The following is a 10,620-nucleotide window of genomic DNA, read 5'->3' on the forward strand; positions in this document are numbered from 1 at the left end:
AAAATATTGAGAGAACTGGACATTTGGAAGGCAAAAGAAGAATGGTTATGTCTAAAATACATCTACAGCAGAGACCAGCCATAAAACCTGGCCTCTGCCAGATGCATGTTAAAGATGCATCTGAACCTTCAGCTGATTGTTCCCTGAAAACACATCAGAAATGGTTTCCATGGAATCCATTCTTGAAGGGAAACAGAAAAAATGGTGGACGAAGACCAAATGACTCTAGAACTGGACTCGAAATCAGTAGCAATGAATCCTTCCAAGACCCCTCAACATTATTGAAGCATTGTGGAACCATCTTCACAGAGAACAGAGCAAAAGGAAATGTACAACCTTTTTATATATATCTATATACACTTCTCAAAAAAATAAAGGGAACACTGAAACAACACAATGTAACTCCAAGCCAACCACACTTCTGTGAAATGGAACTGTCCAGTTAGGAAGCACTGATTGACAACCAGTTTCACATGCTGTTGTGCAAATGGAAAAGACAACAGGTGGAAATTATAGACAATTGGCAAGACACACCCAATAAAGGAGTGGTTCTGCAGGTGGTGACCACAGACCACTTCTCAGTTCCGATGCTTTCTGGCTGATGTTTTGGTCACTTTTGAATGCTGGCGGTGCTTTCACTCTAGTGGTAGCATGAGATGGAGTCTACAACCCACGCAAGTGGCTCAGGTAGTGCAGCTCATCCAGGATGGCACATCAATGCGAGCTGTGGCAGGAAGGTTTGCTGTCTGTCAGCGTAGTGTCCAGAGCATGGAGGCGCTACCAGGAGACAGGCCAGTACATCAGGAGACGTGGAGGAGGCTGTAGGAGGGCAACAACCCAGTAGCAGGACCGTTACCTCCTTCTTTGTGCAAGGAGGAACAGGAGGAGCACTGCCAGATCTGTGCTAAATGAGCTCCAGCAGGCCACAAATGTGTATGTGTCTGCTCAAACAGTCAGAAACAGACTCCATGAGGGTGGTATGAGGGCCGACGTCCACAGGTGGGGGTTGTGTTTACAGCCCAACACCATGCAGGACGTTTTGCATTTGCCAGAGAACACCAAGATTGGCAAATTTGCCACTGGCGCCCTGTGGTCTGATGAAACCAGGTTCACACTGAGCACATGTGACAGACGTGACAGAGTCTGGAGAACGTTCTGCTGCCTGCAACATCCTCCAGGATGACCGGTTTGGCAGTGGGTCAGTAATGGTGTGGGGTGGCATTTCTTTGGAGGGCCGCACAGCCCTCCATGTGCTCGCCAGAGGTAGCCTGACTGCCATTAGGTACCAAGATGAGATCCTCAGACCCTTTGTGGGACCATATGCTGGTGCGGTTGGCCCTGGGTTCCTCCTAATGCAAGACAATGCTAGACCTCATGTGCCTGGGGTGTGTCAGCAGTTCCTGCAACACGAAGGAATTGATGTTACGGACTGGCCCGCCCATTCCCCAGACCTGAATCCAACTGAGCACATCTGGGACATCATGTCTCGCTCCATCCACCAACACCAAGTTGCACCACAGACTGTCCAGGAGTTGGCGGATGCTTTAGTCCAGGTCTGGGAGATCCCTCAGGAGAACATCCACCACCTCATCAGGAGCATGCCCAGGTGTTGTAGGGATGTCATACAGGCACGCGGAGGCCACACACACTGAGCCTCATTTTAACTTGTTTAAAGGACATTACATCAAAGTTGGATCAGCCTGTAGTGTGTTTTTCCACTTTCATTTGGAGTAGAACTCCAAATCCAGACCTCCATGGGTTGATACATTTGATTTTCATTGATAATTTTTGTGTTATCTTGTCGTCAGCACATTAAACTATAGAAAGAGCAAAGTATTTAATAAAAATATTCATTAATTCAGATCTACAACACACTACTTAGTGTTACCTTTATTTTTTGAACAATATATATATATATATATATATATATATATATATATATATATATATATATATGTATATATATATGTATATATATGTATATATATGATATAATTAATAATTAGAAAATCCAGGAATCTAATCAATGAAAGACTTGTGACCCTATATGCACTGCTTGTGCAAACAATGTTGTCCCGTGCGTCCTCACGTCCTGCAAAACAAACAGTGTTTTAAAAAAATGGGGAGGTGGAACTTAGATTCAAGTTTATCCCAGGCTGACTTATTGTTTTATGTAAAGTGAGTTCCTGTGTAGTATAATTCATTTACTTATCTTAAAAGCCGTATCATCCTCCTCAGGAGGGGCAAGTCATCCCAGATTGTATGAGAACAACAGCAGAAGGCCTCTTAAAGGCCTATATACATTACCTCATGCAAAATTTATTCAGTTCATTTCTTAAAAATGGAAGTCAAACAAGATGTGGGCTATCTAATGTCCCCCATGCAGCAAGTATCAAAAAGAATCAATTTCGTCTCTGTCGTTCCCACCTCGCTTCCCCTGCTTGTCTATTTCTTTTCTCTGTTTTGGGAGATGTTGGGGAAGGGTAAATGATGGCAATTCTCACATATCGAGGCGCAAATAAACTCGCCGCAGCAGAAGTAACTGTTCTCCGGTGAGGCGTGCAGTCAGACCCGGGCGTCCCGCTGGGAGGCAGTCAGGGTGCCGCGCCAAAGACGAGAAAGCCCAATGGCAGGAAAATATCACGTCCCCGTCTCCGGAAATTGATCTGCTCCTTGTATGGAGAAAGAAAATGAGCGATTTTAATTGCATCTCCGAAGCTGTTGATAGAATTCTAGTATCTAAGTCCAATCCGGATGGTGCCTGTGTGTTTTAAGGGAGGATGGAATAGCTGGAGACCAGATGGAAGAGACTGCTGTTGCCTCTGCACGGTTCCATCTATGCATGCCTAAAGTGGACCATAAATGCGTTGTTATTAGATGCCTGCAGAATTCAATAGCTTGATGGGGAGTGATAGACTCACCTGGCAGAGTCTGTCCCCATATGCATAAACAAGCAATTTTTGCCCCAAAACATGCAGTTAAGCCTCATATTCTGTGCTGTGATGGCAACTTCATGTTTTCATATTGCATAGAAGTACGTACACTGTCACATATGGAATGCAGACATTGGCATGATGTCTCCTATAAAATGATAACAACCCCAAAGACATTCAAAGTTTAAAAAAAAAAAAAAAAAAAAAAAAAAAAAAGTTCTGCCTTCAAGACTTAGATGCAATGCAGTTTTCCAAGCACAACTTAACTGACTGGACATGAAAAGAGGGAGAAAAAAAAAAGCATGGCAGACATCTGAAAAGCAGATTACTCCGTGTATTGATTAATTGGAGCTACTGTCTGAATGCTATCATGAAGAATTAATCCTTCTAATCCCCTGAACATCTACAACTCCATTTTATGGAACTATACATGCAGGATTTTCTTTCCCAGCATGTGCAAGAAAGTAGCATCCATGTAAATATCATATTGTCCTGCAGAACACTGCCGTGTGTTTATTACTGTGGATTATCGGTGTGCATACAAGTTCTAGGGCAAAGCAGCGTAAGTTTTGCAGATTTAGTCATGTTGTAAGCTCATCTGGTAATCAATTACTTTATTTTTTCACATCACACACACAATTCTCCATGACGTCACAACTTAAGAGGTTTTCTTGAGTGTTTTATCCACTGGATTGAAAAGTAACGATTGAACATACAACGTAAATAAGTATTTAGAGTCTTTCATACATTTCCACAAAAAAAGGCTTAATATTTCATGTTAGACTAAAGAGGGAAAACTATGCATGTGGCTTTTCAAGGCAAAAGTCTGACATTCTTAAACAGAAGGTGTTTGAGAAGATTTAACAGACCATTTAGACCCAACCGCCCAGTCAACTCGAGTAATCAGAGACAAAGTGCCTTGATCAGACATTTACCCAACATCCCTGAGGAGTCATCAGGCCTTCCTGCAACTTTGTATCTTTAGCTTGATGCAGATGTCTCTGCATCAAGCTAAAGAAATTAACTTTGTTCATTTCTTTACAGCAAAGTTGGAGGAAACGAGGCACTGAGCATCACTACCACCATCTGTAGTCGAACATGGCGATGGCAGCATCATTCTGTGTTTTCCTACAAAGAGAGGAGACAAAATAAATCAATCCTATATTGAAATGACTTCAGAGTGCTCAGGATCTGAAACTGGAGAGGTTTACAACAAGACAATAAGCCTCAACATATTCACATGAAAACAGAGGAAAGGACTGGTAAAACTCAGTGGTAGTCCCGGAGCCAGCAAGAGTCCGAACCTGAGCTGAAAATGAGGCCTGAAAATGATTTAACCCCAATGCTCTATTCAAAATACTAAATCTCAAACATTTCTACCATGAATGCAATCTTCTCTTTGAGATTATTAAAGTAGTATTTGAGCATCACCTGTCTCTGTTTTTAATATGTTGCTGACATGAGCTTTAACTACAAGCAGATCTTTGCATTCTGATTTTATTTACACAAGGGGGTGTACCTGTTTGCAAGTTGACCATTTCTACCAGCATTTAAGCAAACATAAACAGTAGTTTTGATCAAATTAATCAGGCATTGGCAAGAAAACCCATCTAATTACTGTGCAGCTTCCAGGTATATTCAGGTACCAAGCAACGCAAAGCACCACTTTATCCAGCACAGATGATTTTACCTATACAAATATCAAATTGAGTCTTTTGTTAGTCAGTTGATGTCACATAGAAAAAATACTCAACCACTGTTCCAAAGCGCACCAGCAAACGCTTCCAATGTAATTTGCTCTAATTGGTTGCTCTTTTGTATTCTACAGAGCTGCTACAATAAGTAAGAATTTCTCCATCCATTCAGATAGAAAACAGTCTCTGAAGGACACATAAGGATGCATGACATCTGAATTGTCACCACCCAGCCTCACCTTGTGTATCACTGACAAATAACTCCTGGATTCATACGTGAAATCTAACAAGAAATAGCTCTGATTGTTGCACTTTATAATTGCAGCCCTGTAACATACTAGTAAGTTGTGGTTTAATGCTAAATGACTCCTGACATGAACAAGCCAGTACCATACATACACACACACACACACACATATACACACACTTCTGACAGCTCCATTTAACACTGATTAGATTTGCAAGGACATGCAGTATACCCTCTCTGTCTCTCCTCCGTCTACTCTCTCTATGTCTCTCCCTGAGTAGGTTGAGTATCTCCTGAATCTTATCTATCGCCGTAATGTTATGCAAATGGTTTAATATGAAGATAAAAGACTGTTGCAGCGTGTGGCGCTCTCGTGGTTCACAGCCTCGCGTTTCCAGGACGATAGCTCTAACGAGGAGGGCACTATTTGGGAGTCATTAAATGATGGCCTTCCTGACATCCACCCGCTCACCACCATCGCCGCCCGCCCCGCGTTGGCCATTAAAGCAGCTCACACCCACACCAAGACACACACTACAGACACCTTTTAGTGCCAGCTCCCAGTTTCTTACACATCACAGTGTCACAGAATAGAAAATTACACTCTCCTCCCACAGAGAAAATTGCTTTGGAATTGCTTGGTTATAAAGATGTGCTTTAAAGAGAGGGGGGCGCATGCAATAAAAAATTTTTTTTTTTTTAAATTTTAAAAAAAGGGACACACACAAACACAATTACTTAAGCACTCTAAGGACAATTCTTACAAGTTAATCAGAGGATTTACCAATTATTGATGTCAAAAGGATTTTGTTGTACAAGTGTGTTTGTGGTCTGTGTTTATGTGATGCACGGGTTTGTCTTAGCATCTGGGGGGGTATTTAGAATGCATTGTCTCAGAGTTGATGAATAACAATGTCACGCAGAGATGTTGCTTTGTGCACAGCCAAAGATGAGCTATCAAATACAAACATGCATGAAATGCATCCAAGTGGTGACAAATAGTTGGAATAATGTAAGGAAAAATCTAACAGGATGAGTTTAGCAAACACACAGAGGATTGAGGACCAACAGGTGTGTGGAAAAAAGAATTGGGGAAGAAAAGAAGGGAAATTAATCATGGAAATCATCTAAACACAGAACATTAACATAAAATGAAAAAGAAAATGGTGCCCTATGCAGGAGTTGGCACAAGAAACAAATGTTCACCTGTAAAATATTCTGTCTTATTGTCTGTGAATCTGATCCATGAACACATGCGATACGTCATCATAAAGAGAATTAGTTCCCTGGTCAGAAGCAAAATGACAGCGCCATCTTGTTCAGCTGGAAGCTTAATAGCACTGGGGAGCTGCTGGAGTTTTCCTTGTAGGGGATCCAAAGGGCAGGACTGTGTATCGGTCCTGATACTTGGTGTGGTGCTAGTTATACTATTCACACCTCCTTCTGGAGTGTGTGTGGACAGGCTGTGAGGATGCCTCCACTAACTGTAGTTTAGCAAGGTGGGTTTGAGGGCTGGCCTGAGATGTGAAGAGGGGAAACTTGAGGTGAATGGTCTTTGGACAAGGAATGAGTGTGTTCAGCACCAGAGAACAAGGAGGGTGTGTTTATACCTGTGTGGTTTTCTTGTCAAAGTGTGTGTTTGACCGGTGCATGAGTGTGACCAATGTTATATCAATCTGTGGGGATGATTTTGTGTGACTTTTGGTGTGTGAATCTCTGCGAATGTGTGTATGTGTCTGTCCCTCAGCACCATCATTAGGTCATGGGCAGCCTCAAAGCTGGGGGGTGTTGTACGGCTGCTCCTGCGGCCTCTTGGGACAATTTAGGTGGAGAAAAGCGCTTCGATCAGGGCCCTGCAAGTCTGAGGGTCCCCAGCGGGAGGCAGCGCAGCCCTGCAATCTATATTGGATTTATTCCTTTCCCATCTACAGGCCCCACACACCCCACAGAGAGGAAGTCCCAACTCCACTCTCTCTGTCCCCTTAGACAATATGTTATGGAACACACATGAGTACACATAATTGTGTAAACACACACAGGCACACACATGAAGGCACACTCAGAGGCCTTGTCTATCTTGAAGGTGTACTCCCCCACAGCAAGGAAGTTATAACGGCTCACTCCAACACTGTGGGAGCTGCACCGGGGTCAAGATTTACTGAGATATACTGAGATTTGTGACAGACAGACAGAAAAGAGAATCATCCAAGCTGCAAGCAAACTGAGTAATCTGAGACTGACCATTGTTTCTATCAATACAGAGCTCCGGGTTACAAAAGGCTGGAATGAAATACACTTTTTTTTTCTTTATTTATCACATTAAAGAAAGAAAAAAAAAGAATTAACATAAAACTCAGACAAGGTCAGGGAGAAACAAGGTTCTTAATTTAGTCTAATCAACTGTCATTTGCATCGCGCCATTTGCGCAAGGTATTGCCACTAACTGAATAAATGGACTTCTTCAGACTCAAGGGGGGGCACTCTGGTTTTGATAAGCTGGCAACATAACAGATTTGCATATATTACTCTGATTATCTCATTACTAGGATGATTCTTGCGGAATTTTTTTTACACTCGCGCAATCGAATTAAAATTAAGGCACGCAATCAATAAAAGGGCAACGCGGCAGTGAAGGCACACTGCACCCCAGGTTTGCATGGTCAACTGTTAGCGGGGATGAAGATGATGTGGTGACGATGTGGCAGATGATGGCGGTCACGATGGTAGATGATGATGATGACCTCTTCAGCTCACGAGCCGAAGCCGGACCTTGCAGTGGGCTTAGAGAGTCTCCGGGCTCTTGATTCCAGTGATCAAAGCAGTAATCAGAGAAGACAATTGGGGCCGTGAAATTGCCGCTCTCGTGTGGGTGACCTATCCACCTGCCATGAATCCAAGAGTGGCCCGCAGGCGGCTTGTGTCCCCACCAAGTCGATAATGGAGCTCACAATTTCCCTCCTCTGCCTCAACCTATCAGTGGAATGGTGAAATCATGCGTAAAAGACGCGCCAGTCTTGGATAATTTTGCAGCAGCCACAGTAAATGATCGGGAAAAGATACAACCAATGGAGTTATTTTAAAAAAAAAACAAAAAAAAAACCTCCAGCTTGTAGTTTTTATACACTGTAGAGTATAAATCTCCAAAGTATGACCAGCTGACGACTGGCCAAAATGGTTAGGTCTGATTATACTTTCATATTCAACATATTTTCCTTTGACGATTGGCTAATTTGTTGTCATACACAATTTGACTGGTGATAATGGGGAAGGGGGGGGACTTTACAACTCCTCCCTTCTTTTTCTAAATAGGCTTTCGCTCGTCTGCGCACAAACCGGGAGCAAAAGCGCACGTCCACGTTTTAAATTCATGATGTAAATAATTATAGGCCTGGAAATTGATTTCCTTAGGCTACCACCTTCTCCAGCAAACCAAGGCCTCTGAAATCCCCCTCCCTTCAAAGAAAAGCTACTTCTGTTGAAGCATTAAGTCATTAATTATTTTCCTTACATAAGGACAAATTATCGAGTCAGTTGAACGAAATTAGAACCCTTTGTTTCTGATCAGACCGCATTACCGCTGGAAATTACGGATGATGGCTGCGCGCGCGCTCGCCTTTGTTGTTTCGATCATCGCCTGTCGCTCTGAACCCGCGCTAACAAAGTCATTAAATTGACTCCCTCTCGCTCTCATTATGCGGGCTGTTAATAACCGCTAATTAACTTTGCTTACGCGCGCCTTAAAAGCCCCCCCCCCCCCCCCCCCCCCCCCCCACACACACACACACACACACTTCCCCCTTTCTTCTTCTTCTCTTGCTTGTCCTCTCAAGCAGAGCAAGTGTCCAATTATGTCAGAGTGCGAGGATGGATGGAGGATGAGTCGCCGCCACCAAGGCCAGTTGGTGCGTGTTCAAGACCAGTAATTACACGCGCTGCACAAGGACAAACTTGTGAGTGATAAAGTAGTTCTGTCTGTCAGGCCTAAATCTGTCTCTAGGTGGATGGAGATGCATACTTTGATTTAATGACTTTATTCCTTCAAGGAGCCAAGTGGTTCAAGGAAGGCAGTCGAGAGAGGCGGCCAAGAAATGACAAGTTTAACTCTTAATATTTTATATTTGGATGCAAATCAGCTAAATTTTCGTGTCTGTGTTTGGATTTTAAGAACTTTGTTACCTGCTTTGGTAGTTTCATATTGCGCCCAGGAGATGGCGCCATTTGAATGACCTGCAAGGCAAGGCCAAGCTTTTTTTTTTTTTTTTTTTTTTTGGTCTGGATGGATTTCTATGGCCTTCCATGATGAGAATCGGAACTGCACAGAAATAGATCAGAAACTATCTGAATCACTTGCTTCTGAAACGTTTTCACATGTGCTTCTATATTCATAGCAGCATGTTTAGATTTAACGACCAAGGTGCATGATTTTAAAAAAAAAAAAAAAAAAAAAAAAATCCACAGATCATCCTCACCAGAGTGTGCGTGGTAAACAAACACACAGTTTCCACTCTGTGTTCACCTGGACATTATCAAGTTATGAAACTACGGAGGAGGTGGTGACGGTGCTGAAAAGACAAGGTGGTCCTCTTTCCGCCATCTCTTCACCTGCACGTCAAACAGAAGGAAAATTGAAATAGTGAAAATTGCGCTCAGGCTATTCTTCACCCCCCCTTCCCTCCTCCCTCTAATGTATACGCGTAATTAGTGCATTTAAACAAAGCGCGGATGTCCTGCTGGCTGAAATGGCGGCTGACATCTCTTTTTCCACAGGGTTAATAACAGTGTGCGGATAAATGAATCAAATTGTGGCCCCCAAATTACAGAGCGACTCTAAATACCCGTCTGTATTACGCGCGTCTGTTTGTGACCGAGCAGGGAAAAGGCATAACATTTTATATTGCTATTACATTCATTACACTGATTTGCCTGCAAATAAACAAGCTTGGAAGTTTGTGACACCAGGGGAAAAAGTTGCAGATTAAATTTGGGGACACTGTTGCATCTGCTGAGAAAAATGCTGAGTTTTTCTCCCACTGATTTATTTGGCACAAAGAGTTAAGCTTCCTAAAATCTGAAAATAGTTCACGTTTTTAGAAGTTAGGTTAGGTGGACTCCACAAAAACTGAGAAAACAAAACGTGAACTAAACTTTACAGGAATCAACCCAGTTCTAATTCCAGCTCCAAAGACAAAAAATGTCCCAAAGCTTTTGCTTAAATATAGAAAACATTTTTTTTAAAGGGGGGAAAATGAACAACTTGTGCAATTTTCTGGACATATATTTTATTGTTATTTTTCGTTTACTGCTCGTCTCAGGCTGGGCTGGCACATAAAGGTGGGGAAGAGGAGAAGCAGAGGAGCGGCAGAAAGTGTAAATTGCAGCTTGCTGAAGTTTTTGGATTGAATTCTGAAAATGATCCTTTTAACAGTGATGGGCTCTGAGACGAGGATAGGGGTCATGTCATTCACAGCGGGTTAAATAGACTTTCATTTAAAATTACATTCTCGATCCATCTCTCCCCCTCTCCACGGCGGAGTTCCTGCGTGCTATCCCAGCTCCCCCCGTGAGCCGTCTCATCACCGTCACCCCCCTCCTCCTCTCCTTTCTCTAAATCAATCCCCAAATCCAGCAGGTGAAGATAGATAGATAGATAGATAGATAGATAGATAGATAGATAGATAGATAGATAGATAGATGCATCAAAATGCTGCAAGACGAGACCATTTGACTAACAACTGAATAAATAAAC

This window comes from Telmatherina bonti (assembly GCF_933228915.1).
Source record: "Telmatherina bonti genome assembly, chromosome: 20".
NCBI lineage: Eukaryota > Metazoa > Chordata > Actinopteri > Atheriniformes > Telmatherinidae > Telmatherina > Telmatherina bonti.